The following is a 17251-nucleotide window of genomic DNA, read 5'->3' as shown; positions in this document are numbered from 1 at the left end:
GTGATAGCGAGTTGAGGAACAGGGAGAGAATGCAGTTAAACATGTGGTTGCAGGGATGGTGTAGGAGGGAGGGTTTCAGTTACATGGATAATTGGAACACATTCTAGGGAAGGTGGGACCTGTACAAACAGGACGGGTTGCACCTGAATCAGAGGGGCACCAATATCCTGGGAGGGAAATTTGCTACGGCTCTTCGGGGGGGGTTTATACGAATTTGTCAGGGGGATGGGAAAACGAGCTGTAGTCCAGAAGCCAGTGTTGAGTGTAGTGAGGTACTGAGGAGGGTATCAAGGTCGCAGGAGTGTACCGGCAGACAGGAAGGTGGGTTGAAGTGTGTCTACTTCAATGCAAGGAGCACCCAGAATAAGGTAGGTGAACTTGGAGCGTGGATTGGTACTTGGGACTACGATGTTGTGGCCATTACGGAGACATGGTTAGAACAGGGACAGGAATGGTTGTTGGAAGTTCCGGGGTATAGATGCTTCAGTAAGAGTAGGGAAGGTGGTAAAAGAGGTGGAGGAGTAGCATTGTTAATCAAGGATAAATCTCACGGGATAAAAGGTGAGCTAGCTAGATGGGTGGAGAACTGGCTTAGCCATAGAAGACAGAGGGTAGCAGTGGAGGGGTCTTTTTCCAGTTGGAGGTCTGTGACTAGTGGTGTTCCACAGGGCTCTGTATTGGGACCTCTGCTGTTTGTGATACATATAAATGATTTGGAGGAAGATGTAGCTGGTGTGATCAGTAAGTTTGCGGACGACACAAAGATTGCTGGAGTTGCGGATAGTGATGAACATTGTCAGAGAATACAGCAGGATATAGATAGGCTGGAACATTGGGCGGAGAAATGGCAAATGGAATTTAATCCAGATAAATGCGAAGTGATGCAATTCGGTAGATCTAATGTAAGGGGGAGCTATTCAATAAATGGCAGAACCATCAGGAGTATAGACACACAGAGGGACCTGGGTGTACAAGTCCACAGATCCTTAAAAGTGGCAGCACAGGTGGAGAGGGTGGTGAAGAAGGCATATGGCATGCTTGCCTTTATTGGATGGGGCGTAGAATATAAAAGTTGGCATATGATGTTGCAGCTGTATAGAACGATGGTGAGGCCACATTTGGAATACTGCATCCAGTTCTGGTCGCCACACTACCAGAAGGACGTGGAGGCTTTGGAGAGAGTACAGAGAAGGTTTACCAGGATGTTGCCTGGTATGGAGGGTCTTAGCTATGAGGAGAGATTAGGTAAACTGGGGTAGTTCTCCCTGGAAAGACGGGGGATGAGGGGTGACCTAATAGAGGCAATATCCCGGTTGAGGCCGTCCTCGTGTGTGCGGAACTTGGCTATCAGTTTCTGCTCAGCGACTCTGCAGAGTCTTATGTGAGAAATAAAAGAATGACCAGGGTGAGGTTAGGGCCGGTCAAGGACAGTAGTGGGAACTTGTGCATGGAGTCAGAAGAGATAGGAGAGGCGATGAATGAATACTTTTCTTCAGTGTTCAAAGAGCGCAGTGTCGCTGAGCAGAAACTGATAGCCAAGTTCCGCACACACGAGGACGGCCTCAACCGGGATATTGGGTTCATGTCACACTATTTGTAACCCCCACAGCTTGCCTGGACCTGCAGAGTTTCACTGGCTGTCTTGTCTGGAGACAATACACATCTTTTTAGCCTGTCTCGATGCTCTCTCCACTCACATTGTTTATATCTTAAAGACTTGATTAGCTGTAAGTATTCGCATTCCAACCATTATTCATGTAAATTGAGTCTGTGTCTTTATATGCCCTGTTTGTGAACAGAATTCCCACTCACCTGAAGAAGGGGCTTGGAGCTCCGAAAGCTTGTGTGGCTTTTGCTACCAAATAAACCTGTTGGACTTTAACCTGGTGTTGTTAGACTTCTTACTGTGTTTACCCCAGTCTAACGCCGGCATCTCCACATCATATCTCATAGAAGACAGAGGTTGATGGTGGATGGAAAATTTTCAGACTGGAGACCAGTTACCAGCGGTGTACTACAGGGATCAGTCCTGAGTCCTCTGCTATTTGTAATTTTTATCAATGACTTGGAGGAGGGGGCTGAAGGGTGGATCAGTAAATTTGCTGATGAAACCAAGATTGGTGGAGTAGTGGATGAGGTGGAGGGCTGGTGTAGGCTGCAAAGAGACATTGATAGGATGCAGGGCTGGGCCGAAAAATGGCAGATGGAGTTTAACCCTGATAAGTGCGAGGTGAGTCATTTTGGTAGGACAAATTTGAATGGGGATTACAGGGTCAATGATAGGGATCTGAGGAATGTGGAGGAACAGAGAGATCTTGGGGTTCATATCCACAGATCTCTGAAGGTTGCCACTCAAGTGGATAGAGCCGTGAAGAAGGCCTATAGTGTGTTAGAACATAGAACATAGAACATAGAACATTACAGCGCAGAACAGGCCCTTCGGCCCACGATGTTGCACCGACCAGTTAAAAAAAAAAACTGTGACCCTCCAACCTAAACCAATTTCTTTTCGTCCATGAACCTATCTACGGATCTCTTAAACGCCCCCAAACTAGGCGCATTTACTACTGATGCTGGCAGGGCATTCCAATCCCTCACCACCCTCTGGGTAAAGAACCTACCCCTGACATCGGTTCTATAACTACCCCCCCTCAATTTAAAGCCATGCCCCCTCGTGCTGGATTTCTCCATCAGAGGAAAAAGGCTATCACTATCCACCCTATTTAAACCTCTAATCATCTTATATGTTTCAATAAGATCCCCTCTTAGCCGCCGCCTTTCCAGCGAAAACAATCCCAAATCCCTCAGCCTCTCCTCATAGGATCTCCCCTCCATACCAGGCAACATCCTGGTAAACCTCCTCTGCACCCTCTCCAAAGCCTCCACATCCTTCCTGTAATGTGGGGACCAGAACTGCACACAGTACTCCAAGTGCGGCCGCACCAGAGTTGTGTACAGTTGCAACATAACGCTACGACTCCTAAATTCAATCCCCCTACCAATAAACGCCAAGACACCATATGCCTTCTTAACAACCTTATCTACTTGATTCCCAACTTTCAGGGATCTATGCACACATACACCTAGATCCCTCTGCTCCTCCACACTATTCAAAGTCCTCCCGTTAGCCCTATACTCAACACATCTGTTATTCCTACCAAAGTGAATTACCTCACACTTCTCCGCATTAAACTCCATCCGCCACCTCTCGGCCCAACTTTGCAACCTGTCTAAGTCTTCCTGCAAACTACGACACCCTTCCTCACTGTCTACCACACCACCGACTTTGGTGTCATCAGCAAATTTGCTAATCCACCCAACTATACCCTCATCCAGATCATTAATAAATATTACAAACAGCAGTGGCCCCAAAACAGATCCCTGAGGTACACCACTTGTAACCGCACTCCATGATGAATATTTACTATCAACCACCACCCTCTGTTTCCTATCCGCTAGCCAATTCCTGATCCAATTTCCTAGATCACCCCCAATCCCATACATCTGCATTTTCTGCAGAAGCCTACCATGGTGAACCTTATCAAACGCCTTACTAAAATCCATATATACCACGTCCACTGCCTTGCCCCCATCCACCTCCTTGGTCACTTTCTCAAAAAACTCAATAAGGTTAGTAAGGCACGACCTACCTGCCACAAAACCATGCTGACTATCACCTATCAATTCATTACTCTCCAAATAACTATAAATCCTATCCCTTATAATTTTTTCCAACATCTTGCCGACAACAGAAGTGAGACTCACCGGTCTATAATTCCCGGGGAAGTCTCTGTTCCCCTTCTTAAACAATGGGACAACATTCGCTAACCTCCAATCTTCTGGTACTATACCAGAGGCCAACGACGACCTGAAGATCAGAGCCAGAGGCTCTGCAATCACTTCTCTTGCCTCCCAGAGAATCCTTGGATAAATCCCATCCGGACCAGGGGATTTATCTATTTTCAGACCCTCCAGAATATCCTGCACATGTTAGCGTTTATTAACAGGGGGTTGGAGTTTAAGAGACGTGGGGTTATGGTGCAACTGTACAGGACCTTGGTGAGACCACATTTGGAATATTGTGTGCAGTTCTGGTCACCTCACTATAAGAAGGGTGTGGAAGCATTGGAGAGAGTGCAGTGGAGAGTTACTAGGATGCTGCCTGGTTTGGAGTGTAGGTCTTTTGAGGAAAGGTTGAGGGAGCTAGGGCTTTTCTCTATAGAGCGCAGGAGAATGAGAGGCAACTTAATAGAGGTTTATAAGATGATGAGGGTGATAGATAGAGTGGACGTTCAAAGACTATTTCCTCGGGTGGATGTAGCTGTTACTAGGGGGCATAACTATAAGGGTCATGGTGGAAGATGTAGGAGGGATGTATGAGGTCGGTTCTTTACTCAGAGAGTGGTTGGGGTGTGGAATGGACTGCCTGCAGTGATAGTGGAGTCAGACACTTTAGGAACTTTCAAGCGGTTATTGGATAGGCACATGGAGCACACCAGAATGATAGGGAGTGAGGTAGCTTGATCTTGGTTTTGGTCAAAGCTCGGCATAACATCGAGGGCCGAAGGGTCTGTACTGTGCTGCACTGTTCTATGTTTGTATGTAATCAAGTCTTAAAGGTACAGACAATGTCAGTGGAGAGAGGGTTAAGCACAGGTTAAAGAGATGTGTATTGTCTCCAGACAGGACAGTTCGTGAGATTTTGCAAGCCCAGGCAAGTCATGGGGGTTACAGATAGTGTGACATGAACCCAAGATCCCAGTTGAGGCCGTCCTCATGTGTGCGGAACCTGGCTATCAGTCTCTGCTCAGCGACTCTGCGCTGTCGCGTGTCGTGAAGGCCGCCTTGGAGTAGGCGATTGTCGAGCGGTGTTCATTCATCCGTTGTCGTTCTGTCAGCGTAGTCTGCGTTATAGGTTGACCTGAGTGGGTTCGTGATCTGTAGTCCTTTCGGTTTCTTGTCTGCTTTCTTGCATCTTTGTAGAAACTTGATGTCTGTGTCGATATGCATGATCGTCTTGGAGATCCTCTCCACTTGGAGCCGGCAGTTTGCGGTGTCGATGGTAGTCATGATGTGGAGATGCTGGCGTTGGACTGGGGTAAACGACAACGGATGAATGATCACCACTCGACAATCACCAGGCAAGGGCGTTCTCTTCCTGTTGGGGAACACTTCAGCGGTCACGGGCATTCAGCCTCTGATCTTCGGGTAAGTGTTATCTGTAACCCCCACGACTTGCCTGGGCTTGCAAAATCTCACTAACTGTCTTGTCTGGAGACAATACACATCTCTTTAATCTGTGCTTAACGCTCTCTCCAATCACTTTGTCTGTACCTTTAAGACTTAATTACCTGTAAAGATTCGCATTCCAACCATTATTTTGTAAATTGAGTTTGTGTCTTTATATGCCCTGTTTGTGAACAGAACTCTCACTTACCTGACAAAAGAGCAGCGCTCCGAAAGCTAGTGGCTTCTGCTACCAAATAAACCTGTTGGGCTTTAACCTGGTGTTGTGAGACTTCTTACAGCATTTATTGCCCATCCCTCGTTGCCCTTGGAGGGCAGTTGAGAGTCAACCACATTGCTGTGGCATGTGGGCCAGACCATAGAACATAGAACATAGAACATAGAACAGTACAGCACAGAACAGGCCCTTCGGCCCACGATGTTGTGCCGACCTTCATCTGAAACCAAGATCAAGCTATCCCACTCCCTACCATCCTGGTGTGCTCCATGTGCCTATCCAATAACCGCTTAAATGTTCCTAAAGTGTCTGACTCCACTATCACTGCAGGCAGTCCATTCCACACCCCAACCACTCTCTGCGTGAAGAACCTACCTCTGATATCCTTCCTATATCTCCCACCATGAACCCTATAGTTATGCCCCCTCGTAATAGCTCCATCCACCCGAGGAAATAGTCTTTGAACGTTCACTCGATCTATCCCCTTCATCATTTTATAAACCTCTATTAAGTCTCCCCTCAATCTCCTCCGCTCCAGAGAGAACAGCCCCAGCTCCCTCAACCTTTCCTCATAAGACCGACACTCCAAACCAGGCAGCATCCTGGTAAATCTCCTCTGCACTCTTTCCAGCGCTTCCACATCCTTCCTATAGTGAGGTGACCAGAACTGCACGCAATATTCCAAATGCGGTCTCACCAAGGTCCTGTACAGTTGCAGCATAACCCCACGGCTCTTAAACTCCAACCCCCTGTTAATAAAAGCTAACACACTATATGCCTTCTTCACAGCTCTGTCCACTTGAGTGGCAACCTTTAGAGATCTGTGGATATGGACCCCAAGATCTCTCTGTTCCTCCACAGTCTTCAGAACCCTACCTTTGACCCTGTAATCCACATTTAAATTAGTCCTACCAAAATGAATCACCTCACATTTATCAGGGTTAAACTCCATTTGCCATTTTTCAGCCCAGCTTTGCATCCTATCTATGTCTCTTTGCAGCCTACAACACCCCTCCACCTCATCCACTACTCCACCAATCTTGGTGTCATCAGCAAATTTACTGATCCACCCTTCAGCCCCCTCCTCTAAGTCATTAATAAAAATCACAAAGAGCAGAGGACCAAGCACCGATCCCTGCGGCACTCCGCTAGCAACCTGCCTCCAGTCCGAAAATTTTCCATCCACCACCACCCTCTGTCTTCGATCAGACAGCCAGTTACCTATCCAATCGGCCAACTTTCCCTCTATCCCACACCTCCTTACTTTCATCATAAGCCGACCATGGGGGACCTTATCAAACGCCTTACTAAAATCCATGTATATGACATCAACCGCCCTACCTTCATCAACACACCTAGTTACCTCCTCAAAAAATTCTATCAAATTTGTGAGGCACGATTTGCCCTTCACAAATCCGTGCTGACTATCCCGGATTAATCCGCATCTTTCTAAATGGTCGTAAATCCCATCCCTAAGGACCTTTTCCATCAATTTACCAACCACCGAAGTCAGACTAACCGGTCTATAATTACCAGGGTCATTTCTATTCCCTTTCTTAAACAGAGGAACAACATTTGCCATTCTCCAGTCCTCTGGCACCATCCCCGTGGACAGCGAGGACCCAAAGATCAAAGCCAAAGGCTCTGCAATCTCATCCCTCGCCTCCCAAAGAATCCTAGGATACATTTCATCAGGCCCAGGGGACTTATCGACCTTCAGTTTATTCAAAACTGCCAGGACATCCTCCCTCCGAACATCTATTTCCTCCAGCCTATTAGCCTGTAACACTTTCTCTTCCTGAAAAACATGGCCCCTCTCCTTGGTGAACATTGAAGAAAAGTATTCATTCATCACCTCGCCTCTCTCTACTGATTCCATACACAAGTTCCCACCACTGTCCTTGACCGGCCCTAACCTCACCCTGGTCATTCTTTTATTCCTCACATAAGAGTAAAAAGCCTTGGGGTTTTCCTTGATCCGACCCGCCAAGGACTTCTCATGTCCCCTCCTAGCTCTCCTCAGCCCCTTTTTCAGCTAGTTCCTTGCTAACTTGTAACCCTCAGTCGAGCCATCTGAACCTTGTTTCCTCATCCCTACATAAGCTTCCCTCTTCCTTTTCACAAGACATTCCACCTCTTTTGTGAACCACGGTTCCCTCACTCGGCCATTTCCTCCCTGCCTGACAGGGACATACCTATCAAGGACACCCAGTATTTGTTCCTTGAAAAAGTTCCACTTTTCATCAGTGCCTTTCCCTGACAGTTTCTGTTCCCATCTTATGCCCCCTAATTCTTGCCTAATCGCATCATAATTACCTCTCCCCCAATTGTAAGCCTTGCCCTGCCGTCCGGCCCTATCCCTCTCCATTGCAATAACAAAAGACACCGAATTGTGGTCACTATCTCCAAAGTTCTCTCCCACAACCAAATCTAACACTTGGCCCGGTTCATTTCCCAGTACCAAATCCAATGTGGCCTCACCCCTTGTCGGCCTATCCACATATTGTGTCAGGAAACCCTCCTGCACACACTGCACAAAAAGTGCCCCATCCAAACTATTTGACCTACAAAGGTTCCAATCAATATTTGGAAAGTTAAAGTCCCCCATGACAACTACCCTGTGACCCCCACACGTATCCATAATCTGCTTAGCAATTTCTTCCTCCACATCTCTATTACTATTTGGGGGCCTATAGTAAACTCCTAGCAACGTGACCGCTCCTTTCCTGTTTCTAACTGCAGCCCATATTACCTCAGTGTGCATATCCCCCTCAAAGTGCTTTTCCGCAGCCGTTAAACTATCCTTGATTAACAATGCTACTCCTCCACCTCTTTTACCAGCTTCCCTACACTTACTGAAACATCTATACCCCGGAACGTCCAACAACCATTCCTGTCCTTGTTCTACCCACGTCTCCGTAATGGCCACAACATCGTAGTCCCAAGTAGCAATCCACGCCCCAAGTTCATCCACCTTGTTCCGGATGCTCCTTGCATTGAAGTAGACACACTTCAACCCATCTTCCTGTCTACCGGTACCCACCCTTGACCTTGATACCTTCCCCAATACCTCACCACCCTCAATACTGACTTCTGGACTACAACTCCTTTTCCCACTCCCCTGACAAATTAGTTTAAATCCCCCTGAAGAGCCGTAGCAAATTTCCCTCCCAGGATATTGGTGCCCCTCTGGTTCAGGTGCACCCCGTCCTGTTTGTAGAGGTCCCACCTTCCCCAGAACGTGTTCCAATTATCCACGTATCTGAAACCCTCCCTCCTACACCATCCCTGCAACCACATGTTTAACTGCACTCTCTCCCTGTTCCTCAACTCGCTATCACGTGGCACCGGTAGCGTACCAGAGATGACCACATGTTTTGTCTTTGCTCTCAGCTTCCAGCCCAGCTCCCGAAATTCCTGTTTTAAATCCCCGTCCCTTCTCTTACCTATGTCGTTGGTACCAATGTGTACCACGACTTGTGACTGTTTCCCCTCCCCCTTAAGAATCCGGAAAACACGGTCCGAGACGTCACGGACCCTGGCATCCGGTAGGCAACAAACCATCCTCGAGTCTCTTTTGCTGCCACAGAACCTCCTATCTATCCCTCTAACTAACGAGTCCCCAATAACTATTGCCCTCCCGCTCTCCTCCTTACCCTCCTGAGCCACAGGGACGGACTCAGTGCCGGAGATCCTCTCACTGCGGCTCACCACTGGTATGTCGTCCCCCTCAACCGTATCCAAAGCGGAATACTTATTGCTAAGGGGAACGACCACAGGGGATCCCTGCACTGACTGCTTCTTCCCAGCCCCTCTCACCGTCACCCATCTATTTTCATTCCGCGGAGTAACTGTATCCCTGAAGCTTCTGTCTATGGCCATCTCTGCATCCCTAATGATCCTAAGTTCCTCCAACTCCAGCTCCAGTTCCCTTACACGGTTTTGGAGGAGCTGCAGATGGATGCACTTCCCACAGGTGTAATCAGCAGGGACACTGACGTCGTCCCTCACCTCGAACATAGTGCAAGAGGAACATTGCACTGCCTGCACACCCATCCTCTCTAGATACCTTGCCAGTACCAGGTAGAAACAGCAAAAAATGAATTAACTCACCCCTGCTCGCCCAAGCCCTGTGAGCCAAAGCCCTACAACTTTCACTCTGCCTCCTGCTCACTCTGCTGCCCACTAACGATGCTGCCCGCTCAAAAGTGCGGCCTACTTTTAAACCCTCCAAAAACCTTCCCAGACTCCTGCTGGGCCCACTTCCTGTTTTAAAAAAAACCTCCGATTTTTTACACAAATTTAACTTAAAATAAATAAATAAATGTAGTGAACAAACCAACTGCCTTCTCCTCAGCCTGGTCCTGTGGAACAACCAGGGAAGGAATGCAGATTTAACCAACCAGCTTCCCATATTGTCAGGAAACGGAGCTAGTTTTAAGTTAGCCACATTTGTATTTGTGCATATTGGAAATAGGATATTGTCTAACGTGTTTCTGTATTCAAAAAAGGTTCTAACTTCAGTGAGCTCATGTGAAACAAAGGTGTGTGCGTACCAGTGGGTTAGGGTTAGGGTTAGGATTCGGGTTCGGGTTTGGGTTAGGGTTAGGGTTTGGGTTAGGGTTAGGGTTAAGGTTTGGGTTAGGATTTGGGTTAGGGTTAGGTTTTAGGCTAGGATTAGGGTTCGGGTTCGAGTTAGGGTTACGGTTTGGGTTAGGGTTAGGGTTAGGGTTAGGGTTTGGATTAGAGTTAGGGTTAGGGTTAGGTTTAGGGTTAAGGTTTGGGTTCGGGTTAGGGTTATCGTTATGGTTTGGGTTAGGGTTAGCTTTAGGGTTATCGTTCGGGTTTGGGTTAGGGTTAGGGCTAGGGTTAGGGTTAGGGTTTGGGTTAGGGTTAGGGTTAGTGTGAGTGTTCGGGTTTCATTTCAATCTGTGCTTGCATTGTGATTCAAGGATTTATGATGTGTAAACAATCAATGTTTAAAAAAAGACTGGGCTGTTGCTTAGCAACCAGGAGGCCACAATGGAAAGTTTGAGTTAAGTTTTAAGCTGAACCCGGAACAGCTGAACAGTGCCAGGGACTGCAAAAAGCAGCTTTCCCAAAAGATCACAAAGTCACGGAATCTGGGAGCTGGGACAAAATGTATATTGAGGGAAGATACCAAGAACAACAGACTGAGCGAGGCCATGTCCAGGAGAGGTCAAATAAACAGCAGTGCAAGTGCTCTGAGGGAAAGAGATGTATCAAGAATGCGAGGTAAGCCAGACATCCGCGGTAAATCAGCAGGTTGATGACACCTGATGTCCGCCTGTGAAGCGGTGGCGTTCTGTTGGTAAGGCTCGTACCTGAGAGATTGTCTGGAAGTTTGGTTGCACGTTGCAATCAAAGGCAGTGGAATACTGAAAGGAGAGATTGAAATCCTGGAAGTGGATCCTTGGTGAACGCATTCGAGAGAAAAGGTTATGTGGGAGATTCCAAAGTGCGTTTTTCAGAGGTTTTTATTCCAGTCATTTATACAATGTGGGTGTCACTGGCTGGTCCAGCATTTATTGCCCATACCTATCCACCTGTTTCAAAGGCCATTTGAGAGTCAACCACATTGCCGTGGCTCTGGAGTCACATGTAGGCCAGACTGGGTAGGACGGTAGATTTCCTTCCCTAAAGGACATTCGTGAACCAGATGCAGTGGCACAGAATTTAAATTTCATAATCTGTCATGGTGGGATTTGAACCCAGAGCCCAGATCTTGCTCTGGTCTCTCGATTACTGGGCCAGTGGCAATACCACTACCCCACTGCCTCCCCTTTGGAAACAATTGTGTGTAAGTCCCAGTTCTCTGAGAACATTAGGGGATAAGATCGATGTTGTAACTGGCGTCATCCTTAAAAATCTGTGCACATCTGTAAAAATATAGATTTGGTGAATGAGTATTGTGTTATACTCAAGTCTTTTCATGTTGAATAAATGTTTTATTATTTTGTTAAAAGTTAATCAGCCATTCTGTTCCTCTGCTCAACCACATCTTGAAACAAAATCCAAGCTACGAATACTGAGCCAGGATTCCATTTTGGGAACGGAATGTATGCTGGGATTGGAACAATATCCAATTACCTTTCACCCAGGCTGCACAGAAAGATAGACCTGAATTTCTATAAGAACATCTGAACATAAAAACTCGGAGCAGGAGTGGGCTATCTGGCCCCTCGAGCCTGCTCCGCCATTCAATAAGATCATGGCTGATCTTTTTGTGGACTCAGCTCCACTTACCCGCCCGCTCACCATAACCCTTAATTCCTTTACTGTTCAAAAATTTATCTATCCTTGCCTTAAATACATTCAATGAGGTAGTCTCAACTGCTTCACTGGGCAGGGAATTCCACAGAATCACAACCCTTTGTGTGAAGAAGTTCCTCCTCAACTCAGTCCTAAATCTGCTCCCCCTTATTTTGAGGCCAGGCCCCCTAGTTCTAGTTTCACTCGCCAGTGGAAACAACTTCCCTGCTTCTATCTTGTCTATTCCCTTCAAAATCTTATATGTTTCGATAAGATCTCCCCTCATTCTTCTGAATTCCAATGAGTATAGCCCCAGTCTACTCAGTCCCTCCTCATGGGATCCAAGGGGCTGTTGCCTTGTGGATCCAGAACTGGCTTGCCTGCAGATGGCAGAGAGTGGTTGTAGACGGCTCCTTTTCTGAATGGAGGTCGGTCACCAGTGGAGTGCCCCAGGGATCTGTTCTGGGACCCTTGCTGTTTGTCATTTTCGTAAATGACCTGGATGAGGAAGTGGAGGGATGGATTGGTAAGTTTGCCGACGACACGAAGGTTGGTGGTGTTGTGGATAGGTTGGAGGGATGTCAGAAGCTGCAGCATGACATAGATAGGATGCAAGACTGGGCGGAGCAGTGGCAGATGGACTTCAACCTGGATAAATGTGTAGTGGTCCATTTTGGCAGGTCAAATGGGATGAAACAATAGAAACATAGAAACAGAAAACTACAGCACAAAACAGGCCCTTCGGCCCCACAAGTTGTGCTGAACATATCTCTACCTTTTAGGCCTACCTATAACCCTCCATCCTATTAAGTCCCATGTACTCATCCAGGAGACTCTTAAAAGATCCTATTGAGTTTGCCTCCACCACCACTGACGGCAGCCGATTCCACTCGCCCACCACCCTCTGTGTGAAAACCTTCCCCCTAACATCTCCCCTGTACCTACCCCCCAGCATCTTAAACTGTGTCCTCTCGTAGCAGCCATTTCCACCCTGGGAAAAAGTCTCTGAGAGTCCACCCAATCTATGCCTCTCAACATCCTTTACACCTCTATTAGGTCTCCTCTCATCCTACGTCTCTCCAAGGAGAAAAGACCGAGCTCCCTCAGCCTATCCTCATAAGACATGCCACTCAATCCAGGCAACATCCTTGTAAATCTACACTGCACCGTTTCAATCTTTTCCACATCCTTCCTGTAATGGTAATTATAGACCGGTTAGTCTTACTTCGGTGGTTGGTAAATTGATGGAAAAGGTCCTTAGAGATGGGATTTACGACCATTTAGAAAGATGCGGATTAATCCAGGATAGACAGCATGGATTCGTGAAGGGCAAGTCGTGCCTCACAAATTTGATAGAATTTTTTGAGGAGGTAACTAAGTGTGTTGATGAAGGTAGGGCAGTTGATGTCATATACATGGATTTTAGTAAGGCGTTTGATAAGGTCCCCCATGGTCAGCTTATGATGAAACTGAGGAGGTGTGGGATAGAGGGAAAGTTGGCCGATTGGATAGGTAACTGGCTGTCTGATCGAAGACAGAGGGTGGTGGTGGATGGAAAATTTTCGGATTGGAGGCAGGTTGCTAGCGGAGTGCCGCAGGGATCAGTGCTTGGTCCTCTGCTCTTTGTGATTTTTATTAATGACTTAGAGGAGGGGGCTGAAGGGTGGATCAGTAAATTTGCTGATGACACCAAGATTGGTGGAGTAGTGGATGAGGTGGAGGGCTGTTGTAGGCTGCAAAGAGACATAGATAGGATGCAAAGCAGGGCTGAAAATGGCAAATGGAGTTTAACCCTGATAAATGTGAGGTGATTCATTTTGGTAGGACTAATTTAAATGTGGATTAAAGGGTCAAAGGTAGGGTTCTGAAGACTGTGGAGGAACAGAGAGATCTTGGGGTTCATATCCACAGATCTCTAAAGGTTGCCACTCAAGTGGATGGAGCTGTGAAGAAGGCATATAGTGTGTTAGCTTTTATTAACAGGGGGTTGGAGTTTAAGAGCCGTGGGGTTATGCTGCAACTGTACAGGACCTTGGTGAGACCACATTTGGAGTATTGTGTGCAGTTCTGGTCACCTCACTATAGGAAGGATGTGGAAGCGCTGGAAAGAGTGCAGAGGAGATTTACCAGGATGCTGCCTGGTTTGGAGGGTAGGTCTTATGAGGAAAGGTTGCGGGAGCTAGGGCTGTTCTCTCTGGAGCGGAGGAGGCTGAGGGGAGACTTAATAGAGGTTTATAAAATGATGAAGGGGATAGATAGAGTGAACGTTCAAAGACTATTTCCTCGGGTGGATGGAGCTATTACAAGGGGGCATAACTATAGGGTTCATGGTGGGAGATACAGGAAGGATATCAGAGGTAGGTTCTTTACGCAGAGAGTGGTTGGGGTGTGGAATGGACTGCCTGCAGTGATAGTGGAGTCAGACACTTTAGGAACATTTAAGCGGTTATTGGATAGGCACATGGAGCACACCAGGATGATAGGGAGTGGGATAGCTTGATCTTGGTTTCAGATAAAGCTCGGCACAACATCGTGGGCCGAAGGGCCTGTTCTGTGCTGTACTGTTCTATGTTCTATGTTCTATAATGAGGCGACCAGAACTGAGCACAGTACTCCAAGTGGGGTCTGACGAGGGTCTTATATAGCTGCATCATTATCCCCGGACTCCTAAACTCAATCCCTCGATTGATAAAGGCCAGCACACGATACGCCTTCTTAACCACCTCCTCCACCTGCGGGGCCAATTTTAGAGTCCTCTGGACCCGGACCCCAAGGTCCTTCTGATCCTCCACAGTACTAAGAGTCTTTCCCTTTATATTGTACTCCTTCATCCCATTTGACCGACCAAAATGCACCACTATGCATTTATCTGAGTTGAAGTCCATCTGCCACTTCTCCGCCCAGTCTTGCATCCTATCAATGTCCCTCTGTAACTTCTGACATCCCTCCAGACTATCCACAACCCCACCAACCTTCGTGTCATCGGCAAATTTACCAACCCATCCCTCCACTTCCTCATCCAGGTCATTTATGAAAATGGCAAACAGCAAGGGTCCCAGAACAGATCCCTGGGGCACACCACTGGTGACCGACCTCCATTTAGAAAAAGACCCATCTATACCCACTCTCTGCCTCCTTTGGGCAAGCCAGTTCTGGATCCACAGGGCAGCAGCCCCTTGGATCCCATGCCCTCTCACTTTTTCGAGAAGCCTTCCATGGGGGACCTTATTGTTGAAGAGTATAATATCAAGGGTAAGACTCATAGCAGTGTAGAGGATCAGAAGGACCTTGGGGTCCGGGTCCATAGGACTCTTAAATCGGCCTCGCAGGTAGAGGGGGTGGTTAAGAAGGCGTCTGGTGTGCTGGCCTTTATCAATCGAGGGATTGAGTTTAGGAGTCGGGAGATAATGATGCAGCTATATAAGACCCTCGTCAGACCCCACTTGGAGTACTGTGCTCAGTTCTGGTCACCTCATTACAGGAGGGATGTGGAAATGATTGAAATGGTGCAGAGAAGATTTACAAGGATGTTGCCTGGATTGGTTGGCATGCCCTATGAGGATAGACTGAGGGAGCTCGGTCTTTTCTCCTTGGAGAGACGAAGGATGAGAGGTGACCTGATAGAGGTGTACAAGATGTTGAGATGTATAGATCGGGTGGATTCTCGGAGGCTTTTTCCCAGGGCTGAAATGGCTGCTACGAGAGGACACAGGTTTAAGGTGCTGGGGTGTAGGTACAGAGGAGATGTCAGGGGTAAGTTTTTCACTCAGAGGGTGGTGGGTGAGTGGAATCGGCTGCCGTCAGTGGTGGTGGAGGCAACCTCGATAGGGTCCTTTAAGAGTCTTCTGGATGAGTACATGGGACTTAATAGGATTGAGGGTTATAGGTAAGCCGATATATAAGCCTAGGTAGGTAGGGACATGACCGGCGCAACTTGTGGGCCGAAGGGCCTGTTTGTGCTGTATTTTTTCTATGTTCTATAAGCCAACCTTCTGTACTCTGGAATCAACCTAGTGAATCTCCTCTGCAACCCCTCCAGTGCCAGTATATCCTTTCTCAAGTAAGGAGACCAAAGCTCTACACTGTACTCCAGGTGTGGCCTCACCAGCACCTTATACAGCTGCAACATAATCTCGCTGTTTTTAAACTCCATCCCTCTGGCAATAAAGGACAAAATTCCATTTGCCTTCTTAATTCCCTGCTGCACCTACAAACCAACTCCTTGAGATTCCTGCACAAGGACACCCAGGTCCCTCTGCACAGCAGCATGCTGCAATTTTTTACCATTTAAATAATAGTCCATTTTGCTGTTGTTCCTACCAAAAAGATGACCTCACATTTACCAACATTGTACTCCATCTGCCAGACCCTCGCCCACTACTTAGACTATCTATATCCCTTTGCAGACTTTCAGCGTCCTCTGCACACTTTGCTCTTCCACCCATCTTAGTGTCATCTGCGAATTTTGACACACTGTACTTGACCCCCAACTCCAAATCATCGATGCAAATTGTAAACAATTGCAGTCCCAACACTGAACCCTGAGGCACACCACTAGTCACTGATCGCCAACCAGAAAAACACCCATTTACCCCCACTCTTTGCTTTCTGTTAGTTACCCAATCCTCTATCCATGCTAATACATCACCCGTAACACCGTGCACCTTTATCTTATGTAGCAGTCTTTGGTGTGGCACCTTGTCAAATGCCTTCTGGAAATCCAGATACACCACATCCACAGGTTCCCCATTGTCCACTGCACATGGAATGTTCTCAAAGAATTCCACCAAATTAATCAAACATGACCTGCCCTTGGCGAACCCATGAAACACCTTTCGCCACTTCATACTGCCCCAAAGCTCTTCACAGCCAACGAAGGAGCTATGAAGCATAGTCACTGCAGAAAAGTAGAAAACGTGGCAGCTAATTTGCACATAGCAAGATCCCACACACACCATCATGGCAATGACAGAGCAATGACAGAGCAATGACAGAGCAATCTGTGTGCGTGAGTCTGGGTGGGGGATAAATATTGGCCGGGACACTGGGGAGAGCAACCTGCATCTCATCAAATGGCAACATGGGACCTTATACACACTGCAAAGAGTTCAACATCTTCACTGAAAATGGTCTCGTTGACAGTGCAGCACTCCCTCAGTACTGATCCTCTGACAGTGCGGCACTCTCTCAGTACTGACCCTCTGACAGTGCAGCACTCCCTCAGCACTGACCCTCTGACAGTGCCGCATTCCCTCAGCACTGACCCTCTGACAGTGCAGCACTCCCTCAGTACTGACCCTCTGACAGTGCAGCACTCCCTCAGTACTGACCCTCTGACAGTGCAGCATTCCCTCAGTACTGACCCTCTGACAGTGCGGCACTCCCTCAGTACTGACCCTCTGACAGTGCAGCACTCCCTCAGTACTGAGCCTCTGACAGTGCAGCACTCCCTCAGTACTGACCCTCTGACAGTGCAGCATTCCCTCAGCACTGACCCTCTGGCAGTGCGACACT

General features: G+C 47.6%; 1 protein-coding gene across 1 annotated transcript in view; it reads right to left on the bottom strand.

Moving 5' to 3' along the window:
* Positions 1-17251, bottom strand: part of LOC144497798 (collagen alpha-1(XI) chain-like) — a 494895-nt gene that overhangs the window by 360441 nt on the left and 117203 nt on the right. The gene's annotated exons all lie outside the window — the stretch shown is intronic.

This window comes from Mustelus asterias, chromosome 8 (assembly GCF_964213995.1).
Source record: "Mustelus asterias chromosome 8, sMusAst1.hap1.1, whole genome shotgun sequence".
In the NCBI taxonomy this organism is placed as follows: Eukaryota; Metazoa; Chordata; class Chondrichthyes; order Carcharhiniformes; family Triakidae; genus Mustelus; species Mustelus asterias.
This window is presented reverse-complemented; position numbering and strand designations above follow the sequence as displayed.